An 11,694-nucleotide genomic window follows, 5' to 3' on the forward strand; every position below is an offset into this window, starting at 1 on the left:
CCCAGTTACCTTTCAGGGTCGCCCACTTCCTCAGCCCCGTCCCCCCTTCCTATTGCTCCCCTAGTCCTCCTTCTCCTGTTGCCCACCCCCCACCTCAGGCATTTACAGGAAGACATTTTGGAGCTACGATCTCTCCTTAGACACCCCCCCCCTCCTGGCTACTGCGAGATCCCTCCTGCAGGTTCGGTTCGGCTTGATCAGGCCCGACCCCTACCTGCGGCAGGGTTAGTGTAACGGCTACAAGCCTAGAACTGCAGACAGCGACGGCCCCGCGCTCCTTCTCCACCTCCCTCCCTAGCAGCCGGGACAGGGGTCGCGGCCCCTTTAAATGGCAGCGCCGCTCACAGAGCCCAGTGCTCTGCAGCAGGCGGGCGGGCGGCGCCAGCAACCATCCCCATTGGCTGGCTCGTGGAGGGGGCTCGCGAGACAGCGCCGGCCCCCGGCGCGAGACTCCCAGCCCAGTGGCCGCCTGGAAATTGCGGAGTGGAGCGTAGTCGTTGGAGATGGAGCTTGAGCCCCCGCCCGGGGCCCCGTTAGTTGAGGAGGAAAAGATAGCCTCTGGAGCTTTGAAGCCCGCCCTCGGGAAAGGCGGCACCCCCTCTCCACGGAATGGCCGAGTACACTAACCTACAAAAAATAGATCTACGCACCTGCTTCTCTTACCTGGCTCAAGAGTCTTCTCCCCCTTCCCCCCCCCCCGTCACACCCGTGCCCGCCCTACCTCCTGGAGCCCACTCTACCCGTGATCCCCTCCTCTCATTCAAATGGTTCCCGGTCCCCTCCCCCTCCCCGTGTCTCTCTTCGCTTCCCACTCGTGTTCAACCCCCCAGCGTCCGCCCCCCCTCAACAGTCCCTACCTACGCCATGCAGCAGGCGCCTGCCAAGATTACCCTCCCCCAACCCCACCTCTCCGGGGCCCGCCCCCTGGGCGACTGTTGGGGTAATGAGTGACAGCGGGGGGGGGAGCAGGGACCCAGCCCTCACGTGCCCCTCCTTCCCTTGTCTGCAGCCTTGGGCTCCCCTAACCATTCTGAATGTCATAGTTTTGGGGTGTCTTAAGCTTGGTCTCCAGCCACCCGGGGCGGGTTAAATGGCTCTGGCTCAGTGACAACGCCTATGCAGTAACCGTTACTGCCTGATGACCCCAAAACCAGGCCCTGCAAAGACACTCCCCTACTCCCTCAACGGTCTTAGGGTAAGTTGTGGGATCTTCTCCCTGAGTCTTCCTGCAGGAGCTCCCTGCGTTATCTCTTCAGTAGTTTTCCTCACCAAGGCCGACAGCTCTGTTTCCTCCTTTCTCTCTCTGTGCCTCTCTCTTCCTCCCTCCCTCCCTTTTTCTGTCCTTGTATCTTTCCTTCTTCTCTCTCTCTCTCTCTCTCTCTCTGGCGCGCACTCTCTTTCTCTCTGCCGGTCTCTTTTTGTCTCAGTCTCTGTCTCTGTCTCTCATACGCACGAGCGCGCACGCGCGCACACACACGCTTCGCCTGCCCCCCCCCACCCCGCTCCCGGATGGTCCTTAGCATGTGGGTGTGGCTGAGGTTGAAGCTTGAGAAGTGGGGTAGGGGGAGGGGGCACCAGCGTTAGGCCTACTAGTTTTAAAAAAATGTATGTGCCAGGATCCTTTCTCAGTCCCCATTATAGTTAGAGCACTTTGCAGTCCCCGCCCCCTACTTTCCTCCTCCAACCCCTAAGGGCTGGAGAGCTTTTAGTATCTGAGATACTGGAGGAGGCTCAGGCCGGAGGGGAGTCCTGCCACAGATTTAAGAACGTGCAGGTTTGGTGTCCAGTGCCTGCTCTAGCTTGCCTCTTTGCTCTGGGCCTCCCTTCCCACACTAAGCCTCTCCTAGCCTCATAGTCCTAGGGAGTTTTATCCTCCCTTGTCACATTCACTTTCCCAGAAACCTTAATCCTTCCTGGCTCCCCACATGGCCTTGAGATTATCTTTGCTCTCTCCTATATACAGAGATAAAAGCAAGAGTTTTCCCCTTCAGGTTTCCCAAACCCAGCTTCCTTTCTATCTTAACCGGTATTCTGTGTACCTATCTCCCACCTTCTGTTTATTTCTATGTCCCTGTACCTCCCTTTGCATTTTCAATTTGTTTCATCTCAGTTAGTCCACCTCGTTCTTTTGTCTTGCCTGCCCTTCTCAGCACATGCTTGGATCCTTGACTGGTCTGGTTGTGGAGAATGCCTGGTTTCAAGTTGAAGGGAGACAGTCTGAGGAGGGATTAATGGCCTAGTACTCATTCAGAGGCAATGTGGTGGCATAGAAGTGTGTGGGCTCTGGAGACAGACCGGGATTCTAATCTCAACTCCGCTCACTTTTTAGCCAGTGGACTTTGGACAAGTCACTTGTCAAGTCACCAGGTCTTAGTTTTCTCATCTTTAACACAGAGATAAGAAAGCCATCTAAATGTCCAATAGTAGGGGATTGGTTAAATCAGTTTTGTCTATATTCATAGGATGGATGTACTCATTAAAATGTGGTTAAATTAAAAAAAGAACCGATGACCACATAGCACAGACCATTTTCAGGGCAGTGGATGCATGTCACACATTATCAAACTCATAGAATGTACAACACTGAAAGTGAACTCTTAATGTAAACTATGGGCTTTGAGTGATAACAATGTGCCATCGATTGTTACAAATGTATCATTCTAGGGGCGCCTGGGTGGCACAGCGGTTAAGCGTCTGCCTTCGGCTCAGGGCGTGATCCCGGCGTTATGGGATCGAGCCCCACATCAGGCTCCTCCGCTATGAGCCTGCTTCTTCCTCTCCCACTCCCCCTGCTTGTGTTCCCTCTCTCACTGGCTGTCTCTATCTCTGTCGAATAAATAAATAAAATCTTTAAAAAAACAAACAAACAAACAAACAAACAACAACAACAAAAAACAAATGTACCATTCTGGTAAGGGATGTTGATCAAGGGAGGCGATGCCAGGAGGGTGGCTATGGGGTATGCAGAGACTATATGGGAACTCTCTGTACTTTCAGCTCATTTGTGCTGTAAACCTAAAACTGTTCTAAAAATAGACTTTAGTCTATTAAAAGAACTAATGACACACAAAAATGTTCCTGATATGTTACATTTTTTACTTTTGTTTTTAAGAAATCTCTATACCCAGTGTGGGGCTTGAACTTACAGCCCTGAGATCAAGAGACCCATGCCCTACTGACTGAGACAGCCAGATGCCCCCATGTTACATTTTCTAAAAAGGAGTGAAAATATGATGCTAACTTTGTAGAGAAATTCTATATAAAGTTGACCTTTGAACAACATGGGTTTGAACTGTGTGGGTCCACTTATAAGTGGATTTTTTCAATACAGTACAGTACTGTAGGTATATTTTCTTTTTCTTATGATTTTCCTAATAACATTTTCTTTTCTCTAGCTTACTTTTTGTAAGCGTACAGTAGTATACAATATATGTAACATACAAAATATATGTTAATCAACAATTTATGTTATTGGTAAGGCTTCCTGGTCAATAGTAGTAGTTAAGTTCGGGGGGAGTCAAACTTGGATTTTCAACTCTGCCCCTATCCCCATGTTGTTCAAGGGTCAACTGTACATGTATACATAGAAAAAGACTGGAAGGAAATACTGGAGATTATACCTCATAGGGTTGCTATTAAGTGAGATGTACACCTGTCTGACATATAACAGGTGTTGAATAGATACTGCTTCAGAGGTTACTATTATCATTATAAAAGAAATATATCCAACTTCAGTCATGGTCTGGGACTTTACACCCTGAAACCTTCATGTCCTTAAAATAAATACTTTTTTTTTTTTTGGTCTTTGACTAAGCCAAGAGTGCCCACAGTTGATAGGTTTGAATATGTATGTATTACGGATGAAAGGCTGCAATATAGGATAGGGTAGGGGAGTTGGTTAAGAGTGTGGCCTGCAAGTCAACTCTCATTTTTAGCCTTGCTGGTTATCACATAGTACTCAATTCTGTTACTTGTTATTCACCGTTTATAAAGCACTCAAGTGCTGTAAGCACTATAAGACAAGTAAAAACTCAATCCCTGTCCTCATGAGCGCTCTTTCATCTTAATTATGTTTTCTGATTACAAAAATATAATAAATGTTCACTGTAAAAATTTTGTAAAACATAGAGTCTGAAGAAAAAAGCATTAATCACTTATATCCTACCTATTAAATCTGGAGATGACCACTGCACTTTTTGGTGTATATCTTTCTAGTCCTTTTTTTGCATACATATTTTTTTTTGCAAAATTGGAATTATCTTGTACAACATGTTCTACAACATAATTGTAATGACTGTATATTATTTCATCATTTGGATGTACCATGCTTTATTTAATTAATTACTGCTGGATGTCAAACTTTTATTTTTGCACCACGGGCAAGCCTGCATATGACTTGGTCAAAGAAATGGAGGTACTATTTGGCAATCATTTGATTAGAGTGAGGTTCACTCTTTAGAATCAACTGTGGAAACACATGGATTCTTATTTAATGTCTTATACCATTCTGAAGTACCCTGGAATGAAGAAAGGAAATGGGTATTTAGGAAGACATTGGGGAAATGCTATACTGTGAGCTTCTCAACCACAAAGACTGGTTTTTACTCGTCCCTATCTTCAGCATCTAGCATGGTCCTTGATAGATATTAAATAAATGTTTATTGGGTGAATTGATGAATGCAGGAATAAAGGACAGAGAAAGGGGAAAAAAGCCCCAACGAACTCAAATTATAGCAATACTTCTATGATGTAAGTCTTAACAAGGGCAAAGATAAAAGTGAAACAAGAGAGGAGAAAAGGCAGGAAGGCAAAAATAAGGAATCTTCATCTTTCTCTTTAAAAAGGATGAGTATAAACCTACAACTATATGGTCAATTAATTTTCAATAAAGCAGGAAAGAATATCCAATGAGAAAAGGACAGTAGCTTCAACAAATGGTGTTGGGGAAACTGGACCACTTTCTTACAGCATACACAAAAATAAATTTAAGATGGATGAAAGACCTAAACGTGAGACCTAAAACCATAAAAATCCTGAAGAAGCATGAGCAGTAACCTTTTTGACATAGGCTGAGGCAACTTTTTCTAGATATGTCTCCTGAGGCAAGGGAAACTAAAGCAAAAATAAACTATTGGAACCACAGCAAAACAAAAAGCTTCTGCACAGGGGCGCCTGGGTGGCACAGCGGTTAAGCGTCTGCCTTCGGCTCAGGGCGTGGTCCCGGCGTTATGGGATGGAGCCCCACGTCAGGCTCCTCAGCTATGAGCCTGCTTCTTCCTCTCCCACTCCCCCTGCTTGTGTTCCCTCTCTCGCTGGCTGTCTCTATCTCTGTCTAATAAATAAATAAAAAATCTTTAAAAAAAAAAAAAAGCTTCTGCACAGCAAAGGAAACAATCAACAAAAATAACGGGCAACCTACAGAATGAGAGAAGATAATTGCAAATGACATATCTGATAAAGGGCTAGTATCCAAAATATATAAAGAACTTCTAAAACTCAACACCCAAAAAACATCAATTTAAAAATAGAAGACATGAAGAGGCATTTTTCCAAAGAAGACATGTGAAAAGATGGTCAGGGAAATGCAAATCAAAACTACAATGAGATATCACCTCACACCTGTCAGAATGGCTAAAATCAACAACACGAGAAACAACAAGTGTTGATGAGGACATGGAGAAAAAGGAGCCCTCGTGCAGTGTTGGTGGGAAAGGAAACTGGTGCAGCCACCGTGCATAAGCAGTATAGAGGTTCCTTAGGAAGTTAAAAATAGAACTACCCTAGCATGCGACTCTTGATCTTGGGGTTGTGAGTTCAAGCCCCACGTTGGGGGTAGAACTTGCTTAAAAAAATAGAACTACCCTATGATCTGGTAATCTCACTACTGGGTATTTACCCAAAGAATACAAAAACATTAATTCAAAGGGACACACACCCCCTCTGTTTATAGCAGCATTACTTACAGTAGCCAAGATATGGAAGCAGCCCAAGTGTCCATCCATTGATGAATGGGTAAAGAAGATGTGGTATATATACATACAGTGGAATAGTATTCAGCCATAAAAAAAGACTGAAATCTTGTCATTTGCCCCGACATGGAAGGAGCTATGCTAAGCAAAATAAGTTAGTCAGAGAAAGACAAATACCTTATCATTCCCCTCATATGTGGAATTTAAGAAACAAAACAAATGAGCAAAGGGAAAAAGAGAGAGACAAACCAAGAAACAGACTTTTGGTTATAGAAAACAAACTGATGATTACCAGAGGGGTCGTGGGTGGGGGTTGGTGGAATAGGTGATGGGGATTAAGGAGTCATTTGTGCTGATGAGCACCGGATGATGTATGGAATCATTGAATCACCATACGGTACCCCTGAAACTAATAAAACACTGTATGTTAACTAACTAGAATTAAAAGTTAAAAAAGAGAGGGATTAATGAAATATAGTAAAAAGGCACCTATTCCTCCTTATCAGCAAGTCTAATTGTGGCACTCTGACCTACTAGTGTGCTTCTGACTATACTCTCCTCTTCAACATTCCCTCTGTCCTGTCCAAACATCTCTCCCAACTTTGGAGGCAACATATCCCAATTTCCTCCACATAAGGTCAACTGACTTTATGAGACACACCCTAGGATCTACGTGGGTCCCAAGGTCTCTACAGACTTTCTGCTATGGCACTATCCCTCGAGAAATCAACTTAGGTTAATAATACTTCTTTGAGTTCCACTTACACTTTTTTTTTAAAACAAGAGCTTTATTGAGGTAGAATTCATACATCATACAATTTGCCCATTTAAAGTGTATAATTCAATGGATTTTAGTATATTCATGGATCTGTGCAACAATTACCACAATTTTACAACATTGTCATCATTTTATTTTTTTTTATTATTTTAATTCCAGTGTAATCAACATGAAGTGTTGTATTCTTTTCAGGTATACAGTATAGTGATTCAACAATTCTATACATTACTCAGTGCTCATCATGATAAGTGCACTCTTTTTTTCATAGAGAGAGGAAGAGAGAGCGAGTGAGTGGGGGAGGGGCAGGAGGAGAGAGAAAAAATATTTTTAAAAATTTTTATTTATTTATTTTGAGAGGGGGGAGGGGCAGAGGGAGAGGGAAAGAGAGAACCGCAAGCAGACGCCATACTGAGTGTAAAGCCTGATGTGGGACTCGATCCCAGGACCCGGAATCATGACCTGAGACGAAGGCAGACGCTTAACCAACTGAGTCATTTTTTGATGGCTGCATAATATTCCATTGTGTGTGTGTATATACAATACATATGTATGTGGTAGATACATATACCACATCGTCTTAATCCATTCATCTGTTGATGGACAGCCATTCATCTTTCCATAGTTTGGCTATTGTGGATGTTGCTGCTATAAACATTCGGGTGCAGGTGCCTGTTCAGATCACTACCTTTGTATCTTTGGGGTAAATACCCAGTAGTGTGATTACTAGGTCATAGGGTAGTTCTATTTTTAATTTTTGAGGAACCTCCATACTACTTTCCACAGTGGCTGCACTGGTTTGCATTCCCACCCATTTTCATCATTTTAAAAAAAGAAAGTCTGTATTCTTTTTTTTTTTTTTAAAGATTTTATTTATTTATTTGACAGAGATAGAGACAGCCAGTGAGAGAGGGAACACAAGCAGGGGGAGTGGGAGAGGAAGAAGCAGGCTCATAGCAGAGGAGCCTGATGTGGGGCCCGATCCCACAACGTCAGGATCACGCCCTGAGCCGAAGGCAGACGCTTAACCGCTGTGCCACCCAGGCGCCCCGAAAGTCTGTATTCTTGTTTTTTTAAGATTTTATTTATTTTTGAGAGAGAGAGAGCGTGAGCAGGGAGGGAGGGGCAAAGGCAGAAGTAGACTTGCCACTGAGCAGGGAGCCCAATGCGGGGCTTGATCCCAGGACCCGGGGATCATGACCTGAGCTGAAGGCAGACGCCCAACCAACTGAGCCACGCAGGCGCCCAGGAAAGTCTATATTCTTAAGCTATATTCTCCCATCCCCCCACCTCCTGTAGCTTTACGTAAGCACCATTCTACTTTCTGTCTCCATAGATTCACCTGTTCTGGACATTTCATATAAGTGGAATCATATAATATGTGGACTTTTGTAGCTGACTTTTTCACTTAGCATAATGTTTTCAAGGTCCATCCATGTACCATGTATCAGAATGTATTCCTTTTATGGCTGAATAATATTCCACTGTATGGATAGACCATATTTTGCTTATCTATTTATCAGTTGATGTACCTTTTGGCTATTATGAACAATACTGCTATAAACATTTGTATACAAAAATTGTAGTGATGTGGCAACAAGCCAAGGAATGCTGGCAGCCACCAAGAACTGGAAGAGACAAGACTCAGATGCTCCTAGAAGAGAGAATCGCAGCCCTGCCCACACTTTGATTTCATCCCAGTGATATCAATTTCAGACTCTGGCTTCCAGAACTGTGAGAGAGTACATTTCTATTATTTTAAGCCACCAACTCTGTAGTAAATTTTTACAACAGCTTCAGGACAGTACTACAGTGATCTTTCTGAAGTTCAAACCTATTATACATAGAAAAAATTTATTCTCTTTGTCTCTCAGTCTCTTTGTCTCTCTTGCTCTCTATAAATACATAAATACATAAATACACACACAGAGGCACTCACACATGCATGTCTATCTGTGAAAGTCTGGAAGAAAATATACTAAAATGTTAATAGCAATTTCTCCATAATGGGATTATGATGATTTTTTTTATACTTTTGTTTTTGAGTTTTGCCTTCAATAAGCATATATTACTTTTATAACCAGAAAAAAAAAACCCAACATAGGGACACCCGGGTGGCTCAATTGGTTAAGCATCTGCCTTCGGCTCAGGTCATGATCCCAGGGTCCTGGGATCGAGTCCCACATAGGGCTCCTTGCTCAGCAGGGAGCCTGCTGCTCTCTCTGCTTGTGCTCTCTCTCTCTCTGACATAAATAAATAAGAATCTTTAAAAAAAAACCAAATTATTGGGGCACCTGGGTGGCTCAGTCAGTTAAGCATCTGCCTACAGCTCAGGTCATGATCTCGGGGTCCTGGGATCGAGGCCCACATCAGGCTTCCTGCTCAGCAAGGAGTCTGCTTCTCTCTCTGCCCTTGACCCCACTCATGTTCTCTCCCAAATAAATAAAATCTTAAAAAAACCCCATACATTATTTTTAAAAATTCTTCAATGTTTCCCCATCACTTACAGAGTAAAGTGCAAACTTCTAAGCACAGCACAGGCCCTCAATTATTTGGCCTATGCCTATCTCTCTAGTCTAATTTCCTATCACTTAGCCTCCCCATTTTTCTTCAGCCAGGCCGAATTACCCAAAACATAGGTCATTCTGCCTCTGATCCATTGCAAATTGGTCTGACTACAACCTCTTGGTTAAGACCCAATTAAAAAGTGTTCTTTCTTGTGAAGCCATTCTGGATCCACTCATGCAGAACCCTGCTACCTTTGAGTTACCACTTTACCTCTAATATGGTGCTATTATTTTTTTTAAGATTTTATTTATTTGACAGAGCGAGAGCACAAGCAGGCTCCCCATTGAGCAGAGAGCCCCACCCAGGTGCCCCTGTTGCTATTATTTTATTTGCCTAGAGTATTGCAATTATTTGTTTACATGAAGATTTCTCTGTTTATGTTGTGATTGTCTTGAGATACATGCAAGTACAACAATCTTCCTTTTGTTACCAAATATTTTCCAATATAAACAGCTGTTGTGATTTTTAACAAAGTATACATTCATTAAAATGTTACTGAATCCAGGGGCACATCCAGTCCCACATTGGTCTCCTTGCTCAGCGGGGAGCCTGCTTCTCCCTCTCCCTCTACCTTTCCCCTTGCTTGTGTGCTTTCTCTGTTTGTGAAATAAAAATCTTTAAAAAAATGTTACTGTAGCTCTTCTATAATTTGTATTTTCACTCAAGAGACACTAAAAACCATCATGTGAGTGTCTATAAAATATTTGATTTTAAAAAGTCCTCATAGATCTTTATGCATTTATATGGAAAGAGAGCAAAAGTATTTTTTAAAGTGATAAAGTCATGACTCAGAAAAGTATGTATAGCTTACCTTAATCCTATGTGTATAAAACAGTATAAACATTTCTTTTTGACTGGGTGAGTACAAACATAGAAAATAGAAATGCAAGAAAGTGGTTATAATTGTAACCAGAGGGAGAGACTTTTCTCTTTATACTCTTGGGTATTGTTTAATTTTTTTTTCCATGAGCAGGGAAAAATTTTTTTTCAGAATAGAGGTAATATTTCTTTTTTTTAAAAGATTTTATTTATTTATTTGACAGAGAGAGAGACAGCCAGTGAGAGAGGGTACACAGGCAGGGGGAGTGGGAGAGGAAAAAGCAGGCTCCCAGCGGAGGAGCCTAATGTGGGGCTCGATCCCAGAATGCCAGGATCACGCCCTGAGTGGAAGGCAGACGCTTAAGGACTGAGCCACCCAGGTGCCGCCAGAATAGAGGTAATATTTCTGTTGTCATAATAGAGGTGTTACTTATTCTCAAAAAGCTTGGGAACAATTGGTCTAGAAATGTCCAATATGGTAGCCACTAGCCATACGTGACTATTTAAATTTTAGCTAATTAAAATTAAATAGAATTAACAATTCAGTTCCTCAGTTGCACTAATTGTATTTCAAGCCCTCATCAGCCACATATGTATAGCTAGCAGTTACTGTACTGAACAGAGCAAATAACATTTTAATCCTTGCAGAAGTTCCTACTGGACAGTGCAGGTCTAGATCACCGTGTCCCCACATAATGAGGCGCCAGTTGGGACACCCTGAAACCCCGAGTGTGAATTAATTAGTGGGAACGAACTACAAACGCCTATCAGTTGAGCCTTGTAGCTCTTGATTAACCATGGGACTAATTTGGTATTACTGAAAAATTAAGGCGCCTACCTGATTGGCATCCTACAGAATACAGAATCTGTCTGATCTGGAGGCCTACAATGTATCCATGGCAATAATGACACCTGTTGAATCTCTTTGTGAAACACAGAAACAATAGTGGTGTTTGGACTGCGGGGGTTCCCTGGTTACCATGGAAATAGGTGGTTACAATTGTGTTCAATCACAGAAACAAAGTTATCAATCCTGGTACTCTCCCCACCCCTTTCCATAACCATAACCATAGCCATAGTGATTACTGTTTCAGTTGGGCTTCATGAGTAGACCTGGCAGCAGAAGCAACTAGAAATCTAAGTATGGAGTGTCAGAGGGCAAGCCCTAATGAGGAAGTGTGAAAAAAGGAACATGGCGGGTCATTTTTTCAGAAGGAAAAGCTAGAGCTACCACACGGAATACAATGACATTGTTACTCTCGCTTCTTGCACAGGCGCAGTGCAGTTCTCAGAGCACGCCTACGCGCACGTTTTCTCTCCTTCTCTTCTCTTTCCACTTTCCGCTCTCTCCTTTTTTGCCCTCTTTTGCCTCTCCCATTACTTGGTTTTTCAGTGTTTCGATAGCCCGCTACTGTCTCTCCTTCCGACCCTCCATCCCCCTCCCTACCTCTTTATCCCCCTCCCCCTTCCTTTTCCGTCTCGAGCGGACGGGCTACTTGCGCATGCGCATTAAGTAGAAAGCCTCGCTCTTTGTCCCCAACTGTCGTTCACACGAACTCAGAT

At 43.2% G+C, this 11,694-nt stretch overlaps 1 protein-coding gene across 3 annotated transcripts in view; it reads right to left on the minus strand.

The window, feature by feature from the left end:
* Positions 1-914, minus strand: part of ZMYM3 (zinc finger MYM-type containing 3) — an 18,533-nt gene extending 17,619 nt beyond the window's left edge. The window contains exon 1 of one of the 3 annotated variants that reach the window (XM_011237043.3): positions 858-914. The gene's annotated coding sequence lies outside the window, so the exon portion shown is untranslated. Of the gene's footprint in view, positions 1-214; positions 674-857 lie in introns of those variants that run through there. The other 2 variants (XM_002929052.4, XM_011237042.3) reach the window with 2 other exon arrangements.
* Positions 915-11,694: the final 10,780 nt, after the last annotated feature.

Source organism: Ailuropoda melanoleuca, chromosome X (assembly GCF_002007445.2).
Source record: "Ailuropoda melanoleuca isolate Jingjing chromosome X, ASM200744v2, whole genome shotgun sequence".
In the NCBI taxonomy this organism is placed as follows: Eukaryota; Metazoa; Chordata; class Mammalia; order Carnivora; family Ursidae; genus Ailuropoda; species Ailuropoda melanoleuca.